The sequence below is a fragment of the Ambystoma mexicanum genome, chromosome 8 (genome assembly GCF_040938575.1).
Source record: "Ambystoma mexicanum isolate Mex_15411 chromosome 8, UKY_AmexF1_1, whole genome shotgun sequence".
Lineage (NCBI taxonomy): Eukaryota > Metazoa > Chordata > Amphibia > Caudata > Ambystomatidae > Ambystoma > Ambystoma mexicanum.
In genome coordinates, this window is record NC_090929.1 from 1,376,104,949 (window position 1) to 1,376,130,505 (window position 25,557).

Consider the following 25,557-nt stretch of genomic DNA (forward strand, 5'->3'; position numbering starts at 1 on the left):
TGTGTTCCTCCACAGTTGAGCTTTTGATCAGGACATCATCTACATAGGCCAGGTTACCCCTTTCACCCAAGTCGGGCATGGCCTTATACAAGAAGATGTTAAATTCATTGCAGGAGTTGATGTATCCGAAGGGAGTCTGGGTCCATGTGTACTGCTGCCCCCGAAGGTAAAGGCCAGCGTGTATTGGTCCTCCCGACTGTCCTCTTTAAATTTTTTATTCAAGTGGGAATAGTCGGTTCCATCCTGGGATGGTGATTTCCTCTCCAATTGTCAGATTGTTTAACCTCACCACCCTTCTCCTCACCTGTGGCTTCCTCTTGTTTATCCTTGGAGTCCTTGGAAAGCCTTCGGGGACTCCTGGTGTCTTCCTTTGCGGGCCTGTCTCTGGACTTCCTGTCGTGCAAGTAGGGCCTGGCTCCCTCGGAAGCCACCTCGACAGGGAGTGGGACCTGTCTCGGGGGGCCCCGAGGAGCCAAGGTCCCGCAACAGGGAAAAGACTGATGGACAGTAAAAAACCCTGTGTAGTCTTCCGGAGATCGTGACGAATATTATGCTCTCCAATGGTGGATGTGGCTGTTCGTGATCCGGAGTGAACCAGGAAACCGTGGTACTGGTAAGACTGATCGTCCTCCTATATGGATACGGCTTGAGGAAAGGAGGCAGGATCCGATCCGTGGGATAATAGGCAGGACGTAAGGTAAGCAGATAATGAGAGGAGCTTTGTGAGAAAAGAGAAGAGGGGTAACCCCGGAACGGCGAAACGTTCCGAACCCAGAAGAAATGGTACGGATAGGAAGAAAGCTGAAAAGTCCCCACTTACCAGATACTGCAAGATCCACGAAATGCACAGGGAGGAACGCGTAGAAACGCGAGAATGGCGGCTAGCCGCTAGCGTGAATGACAAGACGCCGAGCGAAGAAAAGTTAAAGAAAGTGAAACGGACGAGCGCCATGAAAGGGAAAGGGGTCGAAAGCAAAGCCAGCAAGCGCAAGGGTACGCGGGCGAGGGAGAGAACTGCAGAAGGAACAGGAGGTGGATAAACAGAGTTAGTCGAGCGCTGGTATCACGAAGGAATAACACAGATACAACACGCCGAGAGGGGGGCGTGGCTTGCTTAAATAATGAAGGCGGCCATGTTGGATGAGGGCTGGCCCGCTAGCAGAAGGTTCTCCGCGGCATAATCTTCCACTTCTGCCATAGCTTCCATGGGTGGATCCTGACACCAATTTAAACTTCAACTGCAAACAGCAGCAATTGGGCTGACCGAAATGCTTTTTTTGAATCATCAAAGTCAATGAGATTACCCCCTAATTGGGACCAGGCTTTGTAATTTATCAGGTCCAAATTAATGGCAAACCGATTGAGTTTGCCTAAATAGAATGCAGCAGGGACACCTCGCACGACCCAACAATTATGCACTATGCTTTTGTTTCCGATAGATATTTTGAGCATACATCTGGAATTGGGAGTTACCAGGCCCATTTCCCACTTATTGATCAATTTAAATGTGGGAATGGCTGGATCTTTTGGGAGCTGTTGGAACATGGCTTTGCTGATGAAACTCTTACCGTTGTTCATGCACATTCAGAGTGTGAATTGGTATAAAAATTCAAAGTATTTCCTTACAGTGTGGAATGCCACTTGAAAGTGGAAGGAAGGCTGATTGTCAGAAATGGAGAGGAGTTCCCATCACCAGTTTGTTGTCCTACAGCAATTACTGTCATGTCAGGTACTTGGTTGTTCTGAAAATGGAACTCAATATGATCTGTTTTTTGTTCAACCATGTGGCATGTGGCATGTGCCATTTAAACTAACATGGTTGATACAATGTTTTGATTTTATTGGCCTGTTAGTCTGGGTCCAGAAGACCTTGTTCACACAGTCTATTAGGGGGGACAACCTACGTAGGATATCATTCCCCAGTAGACAGGCTGTGCCCTCCGGAGTTACAACTATGACCGGGTGTTTCACCTTGTGTCGCCCGATTTTAATTTCCAGATCCGCAGTCCCCTCGAAATGAATTTCATTCCTATCAGAGTTCTGAAGTTGTCCAGGAAGAGGGGTGAGAGGGATCTGGTATCTCTCCCACCTTCCTGAATTCAGCTCATCAAAGGCCCTCTTTGACAGAAGAGTTGCTTGGGATCCAGTGTCCACCAGTGCCGACACTGTACACTGCCCTTGTACTTGGACCGGGGCATAAAATCTTCCCACCTTCTCCTCAAGGGGGCAGAGATAATGTTGACCAACCAACTTGCATTTTGGGCAACTTGGTTGGTCAATTTCCTGATTCTTGACTCCGACACAGGGGTAGTTTTGGGCATGATTCTGTGTGGGAGCTTGGGGATCTGCAAGAAAAATGTGACAGTTGGATATTTGGGGAGTTTTGGGCTCCCCTTTTTCTGATTCTGGGCCGCCCCCCCTTTATTGGAGGCAGTCACCAGAATTGGTTTGGACAGTTTGGTTTCCTTGATTATCATTCTGTGATTCAATGATGGGCGGTTCTGACTCAGTCCCGACATTCACCCAGTCTTCATTCAGATCTCTTGGGACCCATTTTTCATTGGGAGGAGTTCCCCCGTCCCTGAAGGAGAAGATATGTTTCCCTGAATTCTCTAAGGATTCCACTCCTTCAAATTGGAGGACACTAACCTCCTCTTCAAAATGGGTCTTTGTTGTGTTCTTTATTTCTCCTACCTGCCCTCTGTTCCTTGGGTGGCAGGTTTTTTGGGGGCAGTAGATTTTGGTTCTGGTTCCTCGGTGTCCAGGGGCTTTTCAAGGGTACTGAAGGAAGCATCCTCTAGGGCTTTACACCCCTGTTCCCCCTGTGCCCCCTGTGCTGCTTCCTCCTCTGGAGCCAGTGAGTTGTCGGGGATCTCTCCCCATCATTGTTCTGGAGTACCAGACCCTTGGTTTGGGGGTTCTGAGCCGCCCTGTTCATCTCAGGGGAGTTGGGGCTCCAATTTGTGGGATTACCTTCTTGACTACCACCTGTCTGGGATTGGCCCGAGGGCCTTCTGGTTCTTTGATTGGGTGGATTTGGTACAGATATATTTTTAGGCCCACCCATCTCCAGATCTAAAATGGGGGTAACCTTCACCTGCGCCACCTTAGCAGCAGCAGGGGTGTTGGCTGGTTTGGGGTTTTTGTTTGTGTTTTTATCTGCCGGTTTTTGTACCTCATAAATGCGGGTCGCCTGTTCTATGACCCAGTCCAGTGATCTTTTCTCATGAAAGTCCCTTACCAGCTGGGTCATTACATATTTTGGGAGTGCATGAAAGAAGGTGGTGATGAACTCCTGACTATCTGTGCGCACCCTCCTTGTGGTCTGTGCAAAGGCGCATTTGAGCTCCTGCACAAATTCTTGTGGGGCCTGATCTTCCCCGCACTGCATATTGTAGGCCGCCTTGCAGGCCTCTTGAGGGTTTCTGTGTGCAGAGAAGTGTTTCAAGATGGCCCCCCTGTAGGGGGACCATATTGTTGGTTATGGTTCTCCAGTCCCGCAAAGAAACTGGAATATTCAGGGAAGAATGTCTATTTCACATACTGTATGCAATTCTGGCTGTCCTTCATATGAAAAGTATCCATCATTTGTTCATATAATTCTAGGTGTTCCCAGACAGAATACTTGCCATTTTTATGATACAGAGTTATCACACTTATAATGGCCTTGATCTGCCTAATGGGATCTTTTTGCCTAGCTCTCTTAATTTTGTTTGCCTTCTTGGTTCTAGTCACCCGAGTCCACGCGTCCTCAGACTCAGAGGCACTGCTACTGGAGGTCCCTTCTTGATCTTCTAGGCACTCCTAGATTCTGTGAGCTTGAGACGGGCTCACAGAATGTTGGGGCCTAGTTTGTCTACTCCTGTGGTGCTCAGAAGAGTCTTCTGACTCTCCCCTGCTCTCAGGGTTGGTAGAGTATCCCCCCGCTGCCCTAACTGGGTAGAGGTCTTTAGGATGCTCTTTTTGGGCTTTATTTCCTGGTGTTCACCACCAAATTTCACAACCTGGTCCCTTGGAAGTTGGTATTTTAGTGGATCTAATTCCCTGGCCCTCCCCTCATAAGAGTCTTCCCGGTCAGAGATATCAGCCCTAATATTTGGGTATCTGTGCGGGGACGGCCGTCCATCAATTTCTGGGGGTGCTGATCTGTCAGTCCCATCTTACCAAACCTATTGACTTCTGCCAGCCCCGTGGCTCATGTGAGCCAGTAGACATGAAGTTGGCAGTGTTCATGGTGTTGAATGGGTTTGAGTCCCTGAGTACAGAGGTCCTGACGCTATGATCAGGGGTTGCCCTGTCCCTCCAGTCAGAATTTAGTCTAGCACCCTCTTTCTCTAATCTTTATACCTTTTCTTTTTCGGCTGCTATTTCCTGGCGATAAGCATACATTTTGGCCTTTTGTTCCTCTATCAAGGCCTTACTGGTCTCAATGATTTGCTCTTGCTCTGCTACTTGTTGGTGGAGTCCATCAATCTTTTCACAGAAGGACTCATTGTCCCTCGCCTTTGCGCTTCCTGCATGTTTTGGGAGTACTGAGACATTCTCTGTTGCAAATGATTCATCTCCTGGGTTTGTGTGTCTTTGGCTTGGGTGTTCTCTTTCAGAGAACCTTCTACCCGTCTGGTGTGCTCTAGCAGCTTCCCATGCTCAGTTCTTAGTTCTTTTAACTCCTGGAGGGCCAACTTACTTTCCTGTAACTTGGTTTATAACTCACTTATTTCCTGGCCTAGAGCGTCTTTCTCTTGATTTAGGGTGCCCCGCTGCTCTGCCAGGTCATTTCTTTGTTTTTTGATGGTGTTGGATTTCTGGCGCTCCTGATCAAATTCCTCTTGAGAGTGGAGGTCTTTTACAATAATTTTCCTCTTTCAATGTTTCTATCTAATTTTGTTGGGTAACTATCTGTACCACGCAGGCTCTATTATAATTTAATTATTGCACCAGCTTCTCTTGACTCTGCTGCAGAGAGTCAACCCTTTCCTTACACTCCTCTTTCAGTGCCTGTAATTTGGTGTCTTGCTCTGCCTTCACTTGCTGTAGGAGAGCCAGATCCTCTTTTAATTTTGTGACATAATGTATAGATTCTGCCTCCAATTTTTGGCTCTTCTGTAGCCTTTGTTCTGCTGAGTCTAGATCATTCTGGATTTTCTCTAGTGATTCAATTTGATTCTGTGCCAGAATTATGTGTTCAGTGTGGTTTTCCCGTAAAACTCTTATGTCGAGCTATAGGTAGGTCACAATTCTGGCAAATGTGCTTTGGTCCTCTTTGATTTTTTGGGGCCATGTATAATTCACTAAGAGCTTGGTGTAATAGGCCATTGTCCTGCCATGTATCCAGGTTCATGGCAGTGACTTGTTCTCTGATTTCCTGCAGCCAGACATGTTCATTCTGTTCTGGCCACTCACGTCTGACAAAAAGCTTGTGCAGGGGGTGCTCCCTAGCCATTTTGATTTCCACTGGGATTGTCATTTTGGAAATATCAATGTCTTTATTAATTATTTTGGGGTTGTTTTATTTTTAATTTTACAGACTGACCTGGTTTTAGAATATTTGATTGGGACGCACTTGTACAATGTAGTACAGTATACCAACCACGCAAAGTAACACTACCCTGCAGGTTAGCCTGCTGTGCTGGACTGTCACAGGTGGTAATCAAACTCAAAATCACGGCATTAGCCCCCAAATCTGTTAAGAATTTCAATTAGGCAATACACCCTGGTCTCAGCCTAGTATGCAGCGCACAACTGAAATGCTTATTTTGTTATGTATAGGTTTAATATTTGAGCGATACACCCCTTTTCATATACCCCGGGTCACGAAGGACCAGGAATCAGGCTGGTTGGTAAAGGTAATATTTATTTATTTATTTAAAATTCAAATCAAACATATACTTTTTAATATATGGGCAGCAATCATCAATGTGGTGACAATAACAAATAAGAAGGTATGTAATGCACTTAAATTCACTCATTAGCAACACAAAATATAAAACACCAGAAAAATAGGAACACTTTGAATTTTTGGAAAGCTAGCACTCAAGTTAGGATTTCCCCCAGCAATGTTCCCTCAACCCACAAAGAATCAATTCAAAATAGATATAAGGAAGCAGCAGGTAATCGGGAATAAGGAACAATAAACAATATTCAAATCCAACCTTCCCTCCCCAAACAAGAGTGAAAAACGGATTTGAATCTTTGCAATGTTAAAGTGACACTCAAAAAATATTAAATGCTGAAAGTGTGCAAAAATCCCTAAATGATTACAAATTTCTAGGGGAACAACATTGGAAAGATACTAGCAGTCATAAGCAATAGTTCGAGCAAAAACAAACAATTCAAATTTGAATGGAAGGTTGAAAATAATTTAGAATAAAATAACACATTTAAAACTTTGGAAAAATGCTGATTCCCGCGTAAAATTACCCAAATGGTTTTCAATAAAAATGGGTGAAATTCACTGATTTTGAGTGTGGATTGGGGTGTAGCTATAGGTCTTAGGTATAATCAACAGTTGAAAAGAGGTCTCTAGCTATTAAACTGAGGGAGATATGCAATGTAGAATAAGAGGCGTTTTTAGAAAAATCAGGTAGTGAAAACAGAAAAGAAACTCAGTTTGGACAAGAATAGTTTTACTCTAAGTTTTACTCTATACTAGAGCATTCCGGCTAGATTACCAAAGAGGGACACAGTGAGCTCTAGAGTTGATTTATGACTTCAACCCCAGATCCCCAGTGTCCGCCCTGGCTTTGTAATGAAAATGTGGAATCAGGATCAAACAGGATGTAGAAATCAGGAACTGGACGCCACGGAGGAATTCAGGAAGAAAGGCAGGAATCGGTGTGTGTCTGTGCTGTCAAGGGCACTTATCATGCCAATTGACATCACTTAAGTATATGACCAGGGCAGGCTTACTACTCCCGCCTCTAATAACAGGATTGGGCAAGGTAGAAGTCTCCTCCTAGATCTTTGCTGATTGGATCACAGAAAAAGGATGTCATGTTTATGGTGTGATTCTTACAATGTCTGCAAACCTCCCCTAGCTACTGGAGCCAAAATCTAATTTTGCTACAAACACATATTTATGCAGTTGCAACCTCTAAGAAAATCAAATACACATGAAATAAACACGAAATAAACATGAAAGATTTGGCCTAAAATTCCACAATTTTGTACACAAATGTGGATTATCCCCAGGGATGTATGTACAAAATGTTATGTTGTCAACATCAATACTTTCCTGGGAATCTGTTATTATTTATAACTTCTGGTCCTTATGCAGTAATGAGTTCTAGCATGTTTTCAAAGAAAGAGCATAAAATTAGATTTAGAACTAGGAACCTTTCATATTTTTCCAAATTCTTGCTGAAAAGTTAACGTCTTTAAAGTTCACTTACAAAATAGCCTTTAAAACCAAAAGAAAGTCCTTTGTCACTTGATTAGTTTTTGTTTTCTTTCCCAATACTGCTGTCAATTGTCAGTTTCTTTGAAGCAGGAGGAGGGGCCTCTCTATTAATTGAAGGTTTTGTTGCCCCTCAAACTTGGCAGGTGAGAGTCTCAGCCTGCTATTGTCCCAGCCTGTAGCAAAGACGAATGTCTGATGAGCTTGTAAAATGTCTTTGTCCTGGTGCATTCAAAGTCTTTCAAGCTGGCAATTAGTGCTTTACTGTGCCAGAAGTTTGAGGTGTGACCCTTTCTCAAGGCTAGCAACTGGCAGGGCAAGTTTTTTTTATAGTTTGCCAACTTAGCCTATGAGTTTTAGCTTTAATTTTCTCATTTTACATCTTGAATTAAACCTGTGGAATCAAAACAGTTTATAGGTGTACTTTTACCAGCAACAAATCCTTTTACATTACTAAGTAAGCAGGCCTTCAAACAATTTGCTTTTAAATAGGTGATTTTCTCTCTTCAGTCAGTAAAAAGCACATTTTACTATTACTTTAAATTCGGTTTTCATCTCCAGCAAATACACACGTTATGCAGCTATAGTTCATTTCGTGAGTGCTGGAGTTGTTTTGCAGCATGGATACATTTAAACAGACATCTATTTAGAGTCTTTCTCTGAACAGCTGATTGTTAGATACTGTTGCAAAATAGACACTTTTCCCGTTTAAATTGAAAACAAAGCCCCTGGTTGATTTTTCAAAGCTACTTTTGACAGGAGCTGTCATTAAAATGAGGCCCAGTTCATCTGAGACACAATGGATGATCCTGGGCAAAGCAGGGCCTTTTTAATCACTGTGGTTCATAAGGACTGGATGAGTTTAGCACCAAGCTGCACCTTTAAAGGTTGAAAAAGGTGTCATTTTAAAGGGCATTTTGGGTATTCAGCAAGTAATGCTGCCTCTTTCACTCCACTCCATGTTAAATGTTGCAGAGCACACTGGCACATTCCTGCAGTGAGTACTCTGTTCCACCCCAACTGAAATGTGTGTGGTAGGATGGTGAAGCCATTTTCTGGTTGTTGCAAAAACGCAGTTTAGAGATCCTGGCACACACAGGAGTCAGCGCGGCCACTTTGCTGTTTCTTGCACCACTGCAGCAAAGTGATGTAGTAAAGCACAGCTGAGTGGGTCAATTTATCCCACACCAGAAGCAATGGCCTTAGTATATGGAAGGCTTTACACATTAAAGCAGACCACTTCCTCCAGCAAGAAACACAATGTCACTTATCACTATTGTCCTACGTCTCCAAACTCTAAATAAAACATTTGAATACTCATGCACTGGGGTCTTTATAATAGTGTAACAAGTCAAGAACAAACACTTCAGTTTCTCTGAGAAGGTCATGGAATAAGCAATGTCCTTGAATGACAGTACATTCTCAGGAAGCTTCACCTTTAATATTGCAGGGTGAGTTAAGTAATACATCATTCTTTCTCCCTTACCAGATGTTTTGCTCCTTGAAATGGTGTCCACTGATCCAGTACATCTTTATTGAAGCCCTGATAGATTGATATCCAGGATTTCCGGTTCACTCAGCAGAGTTTCTTCTTTTCCCCCGTTAGTAGTAACATGTTCGTTATTAGTAACATGTTGTGCCTCATTTGCTTGGTAATAAGTGGACACTGTTCGTGTTTAAGCCAAGCCCCTGCAATTTTGTGTGTGCCTTCCATTTGAATTTAATTTGGAAGTAGGCCCAATATCGTTGGCGGTTCCTTCTTTAAAAAATGCAGGACTTAATTGTGTTGCACAATTTTCCAGAATGCCAAACATACGTATGTTATTCTTACAGCTTCACTCTCCAGCATTTATATTTTATTTCTATTTCCCAATGTTTGGGCCATAAACTCCTGGTTCTCTCTTACCATCCTTTTCAGTTGATCTTCTAGAGATGAGATCCTGGATTCAGTGTCTGTGACTCCATATTTCTGATTGTAGGGTACAGTGTATGCCCCCTTTTCTTGTTATGTTTTAAAACTCACCTGGCATCCTTTCTCTCGTACTGCTCCCCTGGAGCTTCAACACAGGTCATCTCACTCGTCTGAATCTCTTGGTCCTTTCTTTGCACAAGTTTCCCTTTCTCTCATTACCTGTGTGTTTCTGTGCAGGATACTCAGATTCTTTGTCTCAGGAGGATTGCTCAGGGGCAACGTGCTCGCCTTTGAAGCAAGACGACATGAAGCAACACAGGTTTGATTCTCGGTTTCACGCTTAGAAACATCTCGGTATTAATCGCGTTATAAATAACCTATAATAGCAGTTGTAGCAAAAGCTGAAATCTGCTTTTTATCTGACACACTTAGTGAGGCATAAATGTGATCAGCTTACTGGGTCAGCTGGAGCTCCAACTCTAAACAGCCATCTCTTCCACGAGTCAGATGAAAGTCCTTGCTCAAGATGGTTAAGCTGCGGTAAGTGGACCAAAGTTCTCTAAGTAAGCCACCTGGTGAGAACATTAGCACTACAAATAAGGTCCCATATTAAGTTGAAAGAGTACAATACATAATGTGAACGAAAACATGAGATACTAATGTCCTGTGTTGTCTCTAGGATGCCTAAAATGAAAACCTAAATGAAGATAGTAGAACTAGTTCCCTCTGTATACTTTATAATGGTTATAACGATGTGTGGTCTCATAGTAATTACCTGGGCTGCAATACAGTCACTAATAAGAGGGTCCCAGAAAAATTGGGGTATTTTGAAATTGAAAAGAGACAAGTAGTAAGGAGCAAGATGTCAGTAACCTTGCAGTGGAACTCTGAATATGTTAGTGAATATTAGAATAAAGATATACAAATATCATAAAATATTATGCATTTAGCAATTTCTAATGGCTATACAGCCTAATTTACTTTCACAAGCAATACATTTTGCAATGTAGATTTATAATTGTTGTGACAGGGAATAACGTATGTTCATGGTATTGGGAGTAATTATAAGGAACGTTTTTATATGTTCTAAAGGAATGTACAAGAAAGTGGAGAGAACGAAAACAGACATTAATCGATATATAGAAACATTTAATTGTGGCTAGACACTTAAAGAATAATGCTATGAATGCTTTCATCATTGCAGAAATACATAAAGTTGTGATTTGTGCTCTGTCCAGATTGTCAGTGCCTAGAGTATTGATCCAGGTTGCCTTCCTTTTGTGCAGTTGTATGGTTTTGCTTCCCCCACTCAGTGGAGGTCGCTTGTACCCTCTCTGTCCCCATCAAGGGACCCCAGACTGTGCAGAGAGAACATTGGTTCTCTGCAGTGTGGCGGCAAATCAATGTTGCAGACTGGCAGATTAATTATGTATTTATGAAAAATGAATGTGCCGCTCTGCAATGTTGAGTCAAGGAGCAATGTGCTGGCTTGGGCCTGCTGCCACTGTGCCGTGCCACCCTTCAGAGCGGGGCACGTCCCGTTTCATGCAGCTTTTCCCCATTGTACAGTGTGGGGAGGGCTTGTAGCTCCATGCACTCTACGTAACCCAGGAACTACTAGTGCTTTGGGCAAGGGGTCGCTCCCAACAGGCCCAGCCCAAGACGGGAGAGCTGTGGCGGGATGTAGGCTAACACATGCTTGATCCAGTCCCAGTAGGCCCAGACCAGGACCATCCTCCTGGGCCGGTCCTCCTCTGAATTCCAGAGGAGGACCGGCCCAGGACGGGAGAGCCCTGTCGGTCTGGGACCTGGTATCCAGTGTGACCTCTGGGCTGCTTGGGATTCTAAGAGGCCCTGCATTCCGAATCAGAATGCAAGGCCACTGGCTCCTACAGTACACTCCCACCCAAGCCCGAATCGGGAGTCGGGCGGGTGGGGGTGGCACCAATGAAAACGTGGCCACACAGTTGCAAATGGCAAATGGCTATTCATTCCTTTTTATGACACTGTTTGAATAGTAACCAAGGGGGAATTTTTTGTTATAAAGTGTGATGTAAATTGTGCATTTTAAAGAATATTTATTCAGCAACACTGGTCAAAACGACTAGCCTGAGAGTAAATTAACTGATCAAACTGGCCCAAAAAAACTGTCCCACACATCAGCATTTTGTGTTTTTGGTACGACCATGGACCTATTCCCATATAGGTCAGTCCAGCCGGTTGCTACTTGTTGTTTGCTGCTCACAACACTTAGGAGAAGTTTAACTTGGATCACCTTGATCCTGCAAATGCTGTCAGTGCAACAACACTGACAGCATCAGTGCTACACCTTCTGGAGGTCCTTGATACCCTCCTTTATTCTTTCTAACATATTTTCAAGTTATTCTTACATTTCAGCCAGAGGTGGAAGTCCATGCCCTTCTGTTAACTTCCGATGCCGCAACAATTTAATGAAGCAGGCGGGGTGCTTATTTGTTGGGCTGAATTTCCTATTCTTGATAACGTGGCCTGCAGTTTACATGATTATTGTGCGAATCCAAACACCTGACAGGGTGACAGGTAGCTCTCTACTAAATTGCTAAGTGGGTGACTCACCTCCGTACAGTGTTGGCAAACAGTGCAACATGAATTAACTAATCAAACTGGCCCAAAGAACAGGCCCAAACACCAGCATTTTCTGCACATCAGGTGACCTGGGAGCGAAAACAGAGCCCGGGCAGGGTGGCTTCAAGGATAGTATTGAGCCCTCCTGCTTCGACTGGGCCTGCCCTGTGCCAGGCCCGAATTTATGCTAATCTGTCTGATGGGTGAAAGGAACTGTGCTACGTGCCTCTTTCCATTCTTTCAACATGAAATCACATGCCGGTGTATTTTTATGTACCAATACGTAGGCTGTAATCTTCCCATATCTGCATGCATTAGCGTCCCACATTGTCTGGTGTGGAAATCCACAAATCCTGACCTGAACAACACATTTCTGACATTGATGTTTATGTCACAAATGCATTCCGGGTCCTGTTATAAACCATAAATCTCACGGGGGTCAGAGACTCTGACCCTGCGTGGATTAATAGTGGAAAGGCAATACATCTCTGCGCAAGCAGTCATCTTCCCTGCTAAATGAAGGCTTGCTGCACACCAGACCAGACGAATGGCTGGCACGCAGTTGCATGATGAAGGCCAGTAACAGCATGACAAAATGATATTTTTCCATCATTACTCGTTTTCTATATAATGAATTTCTTTAAGCATACACGGTACCAGCTATTCTCAATACAAGCTGCTGTAAAATACACAATAACACTTGCACTCGTAAGAATAATGTACCGCCAGTAGTATTAAAACCAAATTTGTTTTGTCATATTTCTGTGGGTTTGGACAGTAAATTGAACATTTTGGAAGCCATTTTTCAAAAATGTTCACGTGAGGAGAATCCCCCCCGCACCTTGCCTGGCATGGGGTGCGCTCGGTCGCTGTGCTCGTTCTCTCCCAAAATCAGCCAGAAACATTTACGGTCCCCCACCTTTTCAAAGTCACCAGCCGCCCCTGGCCTGCCACTTCTCTGTGAAAGAACGCATGTTCAATGTCAAAGACTGCAATGTCCTCAATTTCTAACACCGATGTTAGAAAACTGGAAATGGCTTGTTTTAGTTTCTAATACCCCAAGATGTTCTTTTAGTAGCTCCTTGAGGGGCCATGTAGTGCTGACTACGTATTTTTTTCTGGCAAATACACTCTGTATCGTAGATCGTAAAAGTGGTACACAATTGATACGTTTTGAATTGATGAACATTCCTAAATGTTTTCGTTACTCGCATTTGCCACATTGATAACAGCCTGCAGATAATGCTGGCATTGGGTTCACGCAGGTCACCACACATGCACATTTTCCATTGGACTTGCCTACCATGACCACAAGCGGTATGATATGATATGATAGGTTATTTATAACGCAATAGTACCCAGAGGTTTCTAAGCACGGACCTGGGGATCGAACCTTTGTTGCTCCGTGTCGCCTTGTTTCCAAGGCGAGCACGTAGCCCCTGAGTTATCCTCCCGAGAAAAAAAAGCCATATTAGTAGTCAATGGCCTGAATAACCTGGCACAGACACAACCTTCATCTTCCTTACTCAGCTTCTCTTTCACATCATTTGGCATGGGTATAAGTGTGTGCCCCTTTGTTTCGCTCCATTCCTTAAAGTCTATGGTGCGTAGATCCTTTCAATTCACCAAAACTGTTACTGTTATTGAACACTTGGTCGAACTCTGAGGCTAGGGATTATTAAATAATAGGTTCCACTCTGCTCAAAATGTGTCCTTCTAATTAATCTTAAATGTGTCTTGCTCTTCTCACTTCACGAGTGATGTTCCCTTTTCCACTGCAAACAGCATTCACACAACTGACCGTTTTTAGCTTAAATGTGACCCTCTTATATATGAACAGTTTCTCTAATAAACTTTTTTTCGAACGCTTTTGCTCTTTTGTACAGTTGTTGGGATCTGTGTTGAGATCTTTTAAATCTCCCTCGAGTTTCTCAACATGCACTTCTTTTTGGCCAATTGTGTGAGGTGAGCCAGAATGTCGAAAAATGCTGACCTCAAGCGCATTACTCCAGTTAGAGACAATTGTCCCTTCTTTTTTTTCTTAGCTTGAACAGATGAAACCGTGTATTGGTAGCGAGCAAATTCTTCCTTTGACTCTTCTCTTACTCTCAGTCTTGCCCGGTACCTTTTCTACACACGTGAGCAGCGCACCCTTTTAAGCCACATTTGTGACACTCAGCTCACAAAGCAGGGCAATCTTTCATCCTATCCACATCTCTTACTTCCTGAATCTCCTTCAATCACTTTGTGCTGTTTACCAGATGCATGCGTATTGGTTTTACCAGTCGTCCAGTATTTGCCACCGTTGTACCCCAGTGACACTTGAAACAGCAAGTAACCAAATCAGTCTCAATAGCATTGACAGTCTTGACATATTTGTGGGCTATCATGTTAATTGCCTTCTGCAAAGTGTGGTCTTTTGCTTGCTGCAAGTGTTCCTGTACCATAGGGTTGGAGGTGTACATCCAAGTTGATCCATCAAGTACTCATCTTGAACCCCTCCAAATGTGTATGTTGTAATGAGTCCTCGTTATGCGGCAAATGCAATTGCCAACTGTCGGTCCCTTGAGGTGACACCTGGAAGGAAATGGTGGCCTATCTAAGACGCCTTTTGTCTTGATGCCATGTTATCCTGCTAAATTCCTTAATGTGAGAAGTAACATCCGTTCGCCGGGTTCATATTACCATAGGCCTTCACTGCCCAAACAGTGGGATAGAGATACTTCTTTTTGGTCATCTCCAAATCTGTTCCCTCCACCTGCTCTTCAGCTGGCTTGAAATAAATCTAGCCAAGGTTCCGTAGAAGCAGGTGGTTTGCCGTGAGTCCCAAGAAAAGACAGGGGTGGGTGGGTCCAGTTTTGCAAGTTGGAAGTCAAATGGCATGTAAGTGCAACACGCAGTTGAACAACTGATAACAATGGATAGAACAGCATCTTCTATAGCAGGGCAATTACTTCCTTGCCTATTGCTACCGTTTCCGGGAAAACACACCGAGCCAGCAGCTGCTCCTTCCTTTACCCAGGTGTTGCTTCTGCATGCGGCCAGCACCGGTTGCCTCCAGCCACATTTCTGGAGATCACTGAGCGCGCATTAGCTGTGCTAAGAATATTCGGCGTGGACGCAAGGCAGCCGCACCAAGAGCCTGTCTACATCTTTATGTCTGTTTTATGTACCCCTTTTAGCACTTCTGAGCTCTTGGGCTTCCAGGTACTAAGCACTTAAGATACCAGCTATGGATGGCCCCAGACAGAGGCTGCTAAAAGTGAAGAAGGCGGGTGCTAAGGTGACCAGCCTTATTATCAGAGGTGTTGCTACGGGGCAGGGGGCTGAGGGGGATATAGCACCCCATCTTTTGGTTGTAGCCCAGGATAGAAGATCAGGGGTTATAGCCAAAAAGGCTAGCTAGCCCTTAGTCCCGACAGTCCCAAAATGAGCCTAGCCCCAGATCTTTTCCAGACCTAGCAATATTATCCTGAACACTGAGGTTACTGCATGAAAAACAAAATGCTGCCTCTGCTTTTCTCACTCTCGCAGTTTCCCTCAAAGCACTCGACGTGCCCGCGGGAAACAACACTGTCATAAACACGCCACCCCTCCCCCCCAGCACGATTCTTTGCTTGTGTGTGAAATATGTCCACTGGCCTTTCACCGCACAGAAATGCTGGCGCCGGGGCATCTTCCGCAACACTAGTCATTACCACTGCGGTAGCCCAATCGCCGGCTCGCGTGGGGTGGATTCGTGGGCGGAGGAGATTACACGGAGGCCTGCGTGCACAGGAACCACAGTGAGTGCATTTGCAAACCAGGCTCCCGATAGCATTGTTCGCATCTGTGCTTGAGAGTTCCAAGTCGCCAACAAATATTCCGAGCCTTCAAGATTTCTCCGAGGATGAACCTGGAATATTTGCAAAAGTTAATTTCCAATAACTTTCAAAATTACAAGATCTTTGAACTAAAGGTTCATTTCTGTAAACATTACTGTAATGTCCTACCTCCATTTCCATTACATGCTCAGAGGAAGAGTCCTCTGTCAATGATGGTGAAAAGTGGGCTGCGCCCCACGTGGTGTGGGAGGCGGGGTTACCGCGCTCAGAGCGGCAGTTCGGGGAAAAATAAAGAAGGTTTCAGACGTGCCTCGCCTCTGCCTCTGATTCATATGTGTGCTCGAACCTGTAACGATTCATTGAGTTATATGCCTGTTCTCACCCACAACAATGGCGACGAGGAGTTTATAATCGAGTGCCGGAGCACGTAGAAAAGTCCTGCCAGCCGTCAGCTCGAGACACCAGGATCCTCGCCCACTGCTCCGGAGCCGCTCACGACCCACGCGGCCCTACGCCAAAGTCAAGTAAGAGCCCCGACTTATGAACGGCCATTCCTACCAGCACGACGTCATAGACCCACGTGTCACGCGCGCCGCGTATCACACGCGGTGCTCGGCTGAAAGAGCACACACATGCTGAGTCGCGACCGCAATACCTTCGTCAAGCCCAGCTCGCGCGGAATCGCATCGCGCTTTACCGCCATTCTATCTTAGGCCTACGTTCAGGCCCAGCACGCGCGAAGTCATCGCGCTTCGCCCTATTACGCAACTCCACCAGTATCAAGAGCCAATCACGCATGCAACCTTCCCTAGCACGCGGGTGCTGGAAACAACACGGCAAGGCCTCAAATCATTCATCTGCACAACTTTAACCGCTGAGCACGCTCACATTAAAGACAAGGCACTGCTGCCAACATATAGAAAGCAAACATGTCTGCAGACAACCCGGACAGTGGTATCCTGAGCCCCTCCTCCAGTTCCACGCCCCGGCAAGCCACCCACAAAGAGGACTGTGGCTCAGAATCCCTACAACTACTGGCTGTGCCGCCTTTTGACATGTCGGATACAAGTAGCCTTGCCCCCAGATGGGCCAGATGGCTCAAAGAACTGCATGTCTACATAGATGCATCAGGGGTAAGGGAGGAGCGCCGACTCAGAGGAATCCTACTCCACTCTCTAGGACCAGTAGTACGAGACATCGTCTTTGAAATGCCTGAATCCACCACAGACACCTTCCAAGGTATTATTGATGCTTTGAATGCTTACTTCGCACCCCTGCGAAATGTCGACTACGAACGCCATATTTTCCACACCTCCACACAGGATAGCAGCGAAAACATGGACAACTTTGTAATGCGCCTCAGAAAAAGAGCGAAATATTGTGACTTTGATAGATATTCAACGGAAGAAGCTATAAAATCCCAAACCATTGCTGGCTGTGCATCTCAAGAATTCAGGAAGAAATTATTGCAAAAGAGCAGGACATTAGAAGAGATACTACAACTCGCTCGAGCGGACGCCGCTCTCATGCAACAGACTGAATCACTGGATAACATCAAAATCACCCAGTCCAACTCCACGGCATCAATATGCCCCATCAGAACCTCCAAAGAAGCACCACGTCCCACGGAACAAAAGAAATGTTACAGGTGCGGCTTCAAATATCCTCATGTTGGTCCATGTCCAGCCATAGGACACAACTGTGACAAGTGCGGAGGTGAAAACCATTTCCAATCTGTATGCAGAAACATAAATTTCTTTACGTCTACTGAAGCGCACCGGGACACGAGGAGGTCAGACCGATTTCCAGCAAAGGAAAGCCCGAGAGCTCGCAGAAGACAGTCACCCACAGTATCCAGACGCCAATCTCAAAGCTCATCCCGTGACACGCCACGGGAAGGGAGAAGGCGGGAAGAAAGAAGAGAATACACGAGCAGGAGACACTCCAGACAGAAGATCAGACATTTAGAAAGTTCGCCTCGCAGAAGACGAGACTCCCAGTCATCCTCATCCAGTGGGGACAGGAAAAGGGGATATGTGCATGCAATTGGAAACAGCATAGCCACAGAATACAGTCCCACGTTGCTACTACAATTAAACGGACAAAACAGAGAATTCCTGATTGACACAGGGGCAACAGTTAATGTCATAAATGATGAGACCTACAAAAGACTCAACCACAAGAAGGCACTGAAGGAATCAGACACACTGATATACTCTTATGGCTCAAACACGCCTCTTAATTGTCAAGGAATGTTCATGGCACACTGTCAGTATAAAGACAAGAGTCAGAAGATCAAAATATACGTCATAAAAGGAGACGTACCAGGTGGCAGCATTTTGAGTTTCAAATCTGCGATTCAAATGGGACTCATCCAAATTATGTATCAATTAATGTCAGCCTACACTACTAGCCCCAAAGACATGATAAAACAAATGTTTCCCTCCCTGTTCAAAGGGTTAGGTAAATTAAAGGACAAACAAGTAAAACTACATATCAATCCTCAAATAACCCCGACAGCACAGCACTACAGAGGCATACCCCTAAACATACAAAGACACGTGGAGGACGAAATTCAGTCACTATTGCAGCAGGACATCATAGAGCCAGCATCGGGACCAACCCCCTGGGTATCTCCCATCGTACCCGTACCGAAGAAAGACAACAAGGACAGCATTCGCATTTGCGTGGACATGAGGGCCCCTAATGTAGCCATAGAGCGGGAAAGACATCTGGCTCCAAGAATGACTGATATGATGCATTTACTGCATGGATCCAAAGTATTCTCTAAACTAGACCTGAATAAGGGATACCATCAGTTAGAACTACACCCTACCTCGAGGTATATTACCACCTTTTCAACCCACGTAGGTCTGTTCAGATACAAAAGACTCAGCTTTGGAGTATCTTCGGCCGCCGAAATATTTCAAAATGAAATACACCAAGTGATAAAACACATTCCCAACTGTCTAAATTACTCGGACGATATCTTGATTTTCGGCATCACACAAGAAAGCCATGATGACACTCTGAGGAGAGTCTGCATGGCGCTGGAGAATGCCCATCTCACACTCAACCCGGACAAATGCGAAATCAGCAAATCCACTCTCAAATTCTTTGGACACATCTTCTCAAGAGATGGCCTAAAACCAGACCCGGAAAAGGTGCAAGCACTTGTTGAGACACCCACACCCACGTCAGCTTCAGCAGTACGCTCCTTTCTGGGAATGGCGAGCTACTGCACCCGATATATACAAGATTTCGCCTCAGTAAGCACGCCTCTTCGACTTCTAACCGGGAAACATCAGGAATTCCAGTGGTCGAATGCCTGCGAGGAAGCATTTCAAGAAATCAAGAAAAGAATCGCAACGGCCTCTTGCATGGCCTATTACGACCCTGACTATGACACGGAACTCACAGTAGATGCGAGCCCAGTTGGGCTAGGAGCCATCCTGGCACAATCCAGACGTGGTGCACCACCTGACTCCCTAAGAAGAATTGTAGCCTATGCCAGCCGCAGCCTCTCCAAGACAGAATGCGCTTACTCCCAACCCGAAAAGGAGAGCTTAGCGGTAGTGTGGGCATGCGAGCACTATCACCTATTTCTATATGGCCGACCATTCACCATAATCACAGATCACCAGGCCCTCACCACCATCTATGGGAAACCGACCGCAAGAATGCCACCACGAATCGCCAGATGGGGCTTAAGGCTACAAGAGTACTCATTCAAGATAATACATCGACCAGGCAAAGACAACAACCCAGCCGACTTCCTATCACGTTACCCGCTCCCAGCTCATGATGAACGCCAATCACACAAAGCCAATCAATATCTAAGATACCTGATCAGCAGCGCGCTACCTAAATACATTACCACAACACAACTGCTCGAAGAGACCCAAAAGGATGGACTACTCCAGATAGTACAAACTTGCCTCAAATCGAACCAATGGCAAGTCAAAACAAAAGGAGCATCCTCCTTGTCAACGGAAGAGGAACAGCACTTCCGTACATTTAAACTAGTCCGTCATACGCTATCCACATCACCGGAAGGACTATTACTAAAAGAAAACAAAATAGTTATCCCAAAAACCCTGCAAGATCAGGTATTAGACATCGCCCATGCCGGACACAGAGGAATAGTGTCGACCAAGAGGCAGCTGAGGACCAAGGTATGGTTCCCGTCAATAGACGAGCGAGTAGAACAGCTACTACGGAAATGCCTAGCATGTCAGGCGGTGGCACCGCGCACATTTCCAGAGCCTCTCAAAACTTCAGAGATGCCACTGCAAGTGTGGGATGAAGTAGCTGTAGATATGTTTGGGCCGCTGGCAAATGGCAAATACGTGTTGGTGATCATTGACGAAATGTCACGTTTCCCAGAAGTACATCTGGTTCATTCGACCAGTGCACAGTCCATCATACCTGCGCTGGACAAAACATTCGCCGATTATGGCATACCATCCAGAGTCAAATCGGACAATGGACCTCCTTTCACGAGCCATGACTTTGCCATGTTCGCAGAACATCTAGGTTTTCAGCACCACAAAGTCACTCCACTATGGCCCCAGGCGAATGGTATGGTAGAACGTTTCATGGGAAACCTTAAACGCACTCTACAAATCTGCTCCATCACAAATGGATCGTTCATGCAAGCCATCTGTACCTTACTACGAGAATATCGGAACACTCCGCACAGCTCAACTGGTGAATGCCCATCAATGCTAATGTTCGGACGTGTCATCAAGACACGACTTCCCCACCACGTGCAAAAGAGGGATGAGTCCTCACACACAAAGAAGGCCAGAAGCAAAGACCATGAAAGCAAGGACAAGATGAAGACGTACACTGACGCCCGAAGACGCGCCCGACCTAACACCATCTGCATCGGCGACCAAGTACTAGTACGACAAAAGCAAGTCACGAAAGAAATGCCTGCCTTTAAGCCAGACCCCATGAGAGTGACCCACATCCAAGGGTCGATGATAACCCCCGCCAGCCCCTATGGCACAATCACTAGAAATTCATCCTTCTTCAAGACTTTCAACAGCACTGACACCACCGTCAACACATCAACAACATCAGGAAGTGATTCCTCGGACACAGACTCTACCTATCATGAAGAGGAAGGGGACGCGGATGACAGTGGCAGTGAAAGCGACAGCACACTGGTAAAGTCAGCCCCACCGGTGCGTAGCCCATCCAAGAGGGTCGTTCGCAGACCCATCAGATGGATCGAAGAATCCAACTGAACACCGTCGAAGTGTTTGTTTAAGGAGGGGGAAGATGTAATGTCCTACCTCCATTTCCATTACATGCTCAGAGGAAGAGTCCTCTGTCAATGATGGTGAAAAGTGGGCTGCGCCCCACGTGGTGTGGGAGGCGGGGTTACCGCGCTCAGAGCGGCAGTTCGGGGAAAAATAAAGAAGGTTTCAGACGTGCCTCGCCTCTGCCTCTGATTCATTTGTGTGCTCGAACCTGTAACGATTCATTGAGTTATATGCCTGTTCTCACCCACAACAATTACTTTTATTAACATGTTGGGATGTAAAGACCTGACCGTAAAAAACGACTTCAGTCCATAGTGTGCCCAAGCCTAACTGAAATTCCTCTTGGAATGCATCCGTGCTCGTGCAGCCAGCGATTCTGAAGAAGTTTGGTGCATTGCCGTTTCCCCGGCGTGATTTTTAACGTTATGTTATTTGCCATTAGCAAGAGAGCGGGATAGACTTTATTGCACCTAGCTAGGGGTCTAAAACACTAGACACTAAAGAAACTAGAATTGCATTCTCTGTTTCAGTGCCACCCCTTACACACTACAGATTTCCTTTACAAACATCCTCCAGGATTATAGTTGACACACATGGCCAGTACTTTTTAGCTGGGCCAAGTTAATTTCTAAGAAGGAAGTAAGGCACAGCGGACCCAGAATGAGACTTAGATACAGGGGTGTTGCTAGGTCTGGAAAAGATCTGGGGCTAGGCCAATGTCAGGACTGTTGGGACTTGGGGCTAGCTAGCCTTTTGGTTGTAGCTCCAGAGCTTTTATCCGGGGCTATAACCAAAAGATTCGGGGCTAGCCCCCTGCCCCCCGCACCCCTTAGCAACGCCTCTGCTTAGATAACTAACTATAGTGGCTCTCTTTTGTGACCGGGTTCGGGATGCTTGTCATGACCTAGTGCAGCACACGTGTGTCTTGACTACTGTCTTGACTCTCTTGCATCCTTGGTTCCCCTGACCCACTCCCTTCACCTTCCTCCTCACCTGAGCTGTTCGTAGGAGATGTGTCTTCAATAAAATGTCTTCTAGTCAGGTAAACCTTTTCTTTCTTTTGCTATGAGTGCCTTCCTCGGGTAGAAGCCACAGTGGCTGCTTGTGGACTGCAGACCTGCGGCTCCTATCCTGGGGACAGGCCAGAAATGACAGAGGGGGGAAAAAAACAAAAGCTAAAAAAAAACCCTCTTGTAGAATTGGAGTCACGTTCCCCAAAATCCGGCTGGTGGAAGAGGAAAGTGCCGGTAGCTATGAAGAATGTAAACAAAGCCACGGGATATGCTGATGTGGAAGCAATCCAGGTGGAGACGGGGCGGAAGACCCCACTAACAGAAGCACAGATGGAAAGTAATTCGGGAAAAAAAAAGAAAAGAAAAGAACGGAGCAGAAGGCAAAAGGGAAAACAATACGGAGGCAGAATCAAAGTCGCTGTAGGAGGAGGAGCTGGAGGCAAGTCGAGTAAGAAAGTAAAGAGGAAGAATAGCGGTGAACAGGCGAGGCAAAAGCTTGTAATCTGGAAGGAGTGCGCCGAAATGCAAAGAGATAGGAAAGGCTTTGTCTGAAGCAAAGAGAAGGAAAACTAGCGTATAAACCACAGGAGACTAGAGAAGTTGTAACGGTTGCAACGCACCGGCCGCTGGGAGTGAGGGTGTAAAGTACCTCCCAGCGGCAGCCATGTTACAAGAACTAGACCGTTAAAGCACGTTCAACAAAACTTGACGGGAACATTAATGGCGGCGTAAACGGCATACTCGCCAACGCGGCAGCATTCTCCATTTGCCCCGGCGTATGACAACATGGCACGCAGGTTAAACAGGGAAAAGGAGAGATTGGATAGGTAACATTTAGATTGTGTGTACATTGCTTTTATATATATTTTCGGTACAGCCTGCAGGTGGGGCGGCTTCTTGTTGTCCTGCATATCCACCTTACTGCTGGACCATTACATGATCTGTTATTTGGTTAATCATGTTTCTTCCTCTATGTTCTTCTTGTGTTCTTGCTCTGTCTTTTTCTTTCTCTCTGATAATTTTTGTCATCATATTTTATGTACCATCTCATTAAGTTTTGTAAAGCACTTTCGGCAAAATGCTATAGAAGCAAAATACAATGCAAATGCAAGTAAGAGTTTGCATCTCTCTCTGCTTGAGAAGAGCACTTCTTCCTCAGTGCGACCCCGCACCCTCCCCCTCCGAGATAGGAGCAATCCCACAGTGTTCAATTTCACAATGTTCAATCCCACAGTGGTGCCTCTTTTTCCACATGAGCAAAATACCCTCCTTCACCTCAAGTTACCCTGGCTTGTGGGGGCTCTGTCTCCATTGGTGTGTCCACATAAAACCCTGAATACGTCAACAATCTCAACAAAACAAATGCTGAATGCGCGTTTTATTTGCATTTGGCATTGTAAAATATAACAAATTCCTAAAATGGCGAATAAGGGGAGCGGGTGTTGCCGGGGTGCCCCTGATGCCTTTGATTGACATAATGGAAATTATGTGGTTGCGGGGGTGTACCCTGCTTCCATGAAAAGGAAAGCAGGGAAAATGAAAGTAAAAAGCAAAACAGACTCTGCGGTCGACGTTCCGCCACACAATAGGGAGGAGGAACTCACGTAACAGGGAACGCACTGTGGGAGTGGACATAAGGTAAGTGTGTCACAGCAGATAAGATTAAGGGGTAGGGGCTGGAAGGCAGGGGAATAGGGGACATTATTATTGCGTGCCGTAAATTTCGAATTTGTAATTTTCGGATTTTACATTTTCAGTAACAAAGTAATCACATGGATCCAGTGGTTGAAGTGGGTGGGAACAGTTGGGAGCAGTGTTCCTCTACTATTTTTTTAAAAAGTTTTACTATTCCTATACTTTTAAAAAGAAACGGTTTAACAATGGTTTAATTTTAAAAGGAAAGTTTAGGAAGAAGTTGAAACTTGCACTTCAGTGCACTGCACTGAACATTCCCTTAAATAGCAGGTGTGTGTGTTTGGGGGTTTGTATTGCGTGTTGTGATGGGTTTTCCGGGGGGTGGGGGCAGACCAGCAGAGAACATAGTTCCACTTCTTTTCTTACACTTCGACTACGGCATAGATCCTAAGACACAACCACCAATCTACTATCCTGGGCCCCTGTGATGGCCCTGGTTCCTCTCTCAATCCTGTTCCTGAGGCCTCTTCTAACCCCACAAAATCAGAGGTTTGGGATGCTGGATTCGCAAACCCGCACCAATAAACAGCACAAATGTACCCCTCCTTATCTATCATGGGGAATCTTCCCCCTCATCCTCCTCTGCACCCACCTTCTTCCTCTTCCCTTCCCAGCATTCCAGGTGCCGATCCTCAGATGACTAGCCACAATGACAATAGCACTGAATAACAGAAGCAACAGAGATGCAAGAAAGCAGACAGAACGGCAACCACACACATGCAGAAGAAGACAGAGAAATTCGATATATTCTTTTTTGGGTGTGATGCCCGTTTTTGCGGGTAGGATCTGGGAAAGGTTCTTTTTGAGGCTTTTTTGGAAAATTGTATTAGGCAACGAAAATGGCAAAAGGCACATGAGGAAAGGTCAACATTTTGATTTCTTTTGCATTTGGGGCACTCTAACACACTAAACCATCACTAAATATAAGTGGCACAAAAATGTGTAACAAAGTCACACAAGGGAGCAACAAACTAGCTAAATACCATCACCAAACAGGTCCAACTCCACAAACCTCCTCGAAACCCTGCTCCAACGATGCATACATGCTCCAGACACCTGGCAAGTGTTATTCTGCCCTGTATACTTTGCAGCCTAGCTGAGCTTTATAGAGAGGGTCTAACAGTCTTTGGGAAAGCAAAGCAATTGGCTAAACAAACTTGATTAATCTGCCAAAAAAGGCTTCTCATTGGCTGGACGAACCCAACGAATGAACCGGAGATTTGAGGCTGCTGATTGGATGTCTTATTATTATTGTGTGAGACCCAGAATTCTGCTGCAGGTTTGACGCAACATTCATGCTAAAACACATCTGTAAAATGCTGTAATGGACACATCTAGCCTAAATGATTCAAGGGGCCAGCCATGACAGCTTTATGAAGTTCATCTAGGCCCAGTTTTGTCACCATAACTATCCCTCTAGCTAGCTGAATGCCCACTGGATGGCACCACGTGTCCTGATATGAACAGGTCTGTAATACGTCATGCCTGCATTCCATGGTCCTGTGGCAGTTTAAGGAATCATGGCAGGAGGGGATATCCTGAGTCATCTCCATATTTGTTTGTTTGTTTACTTTATTTATAGAGCGCTCCAGACCCAAAGGTAGAAGGGCGCTTAAGGAAGCGGTTACAAAGTGGCATATATACATTTCCATAATCCGACCAAATGGGATCTGTACAGTTTCTAATACATCCATTTTTACAAATTACAAACATGATTAAGCCGTATGTCGTATACTTGGGTAACACAGCGGTAAGGAATGGGTGTTCCATTTTGGTCAGTAGCCAGTCAATAACATGTTTCCGAAAAATCTGAAATGACTCAATGGTTTTTAGGTTGAGT

The 25,557-nt window shown here is 45.3% G+C and overlaps 1 protein-coding gene across 1 annotated transcript in view; it reads left to right on the forward strand.

Annotated features, from left to right (window-relative positions):
• Nucleotides 1-25,557, forward strand: part of LOC138473016 (disintegrin and metalloproteinase domain-containing protein 12-like) — a 2,040,250-nt gene that overhangs the window by 786,345 nt on the left and 1,228,348 nt on the right. The window lies entirely within an intron of this gene.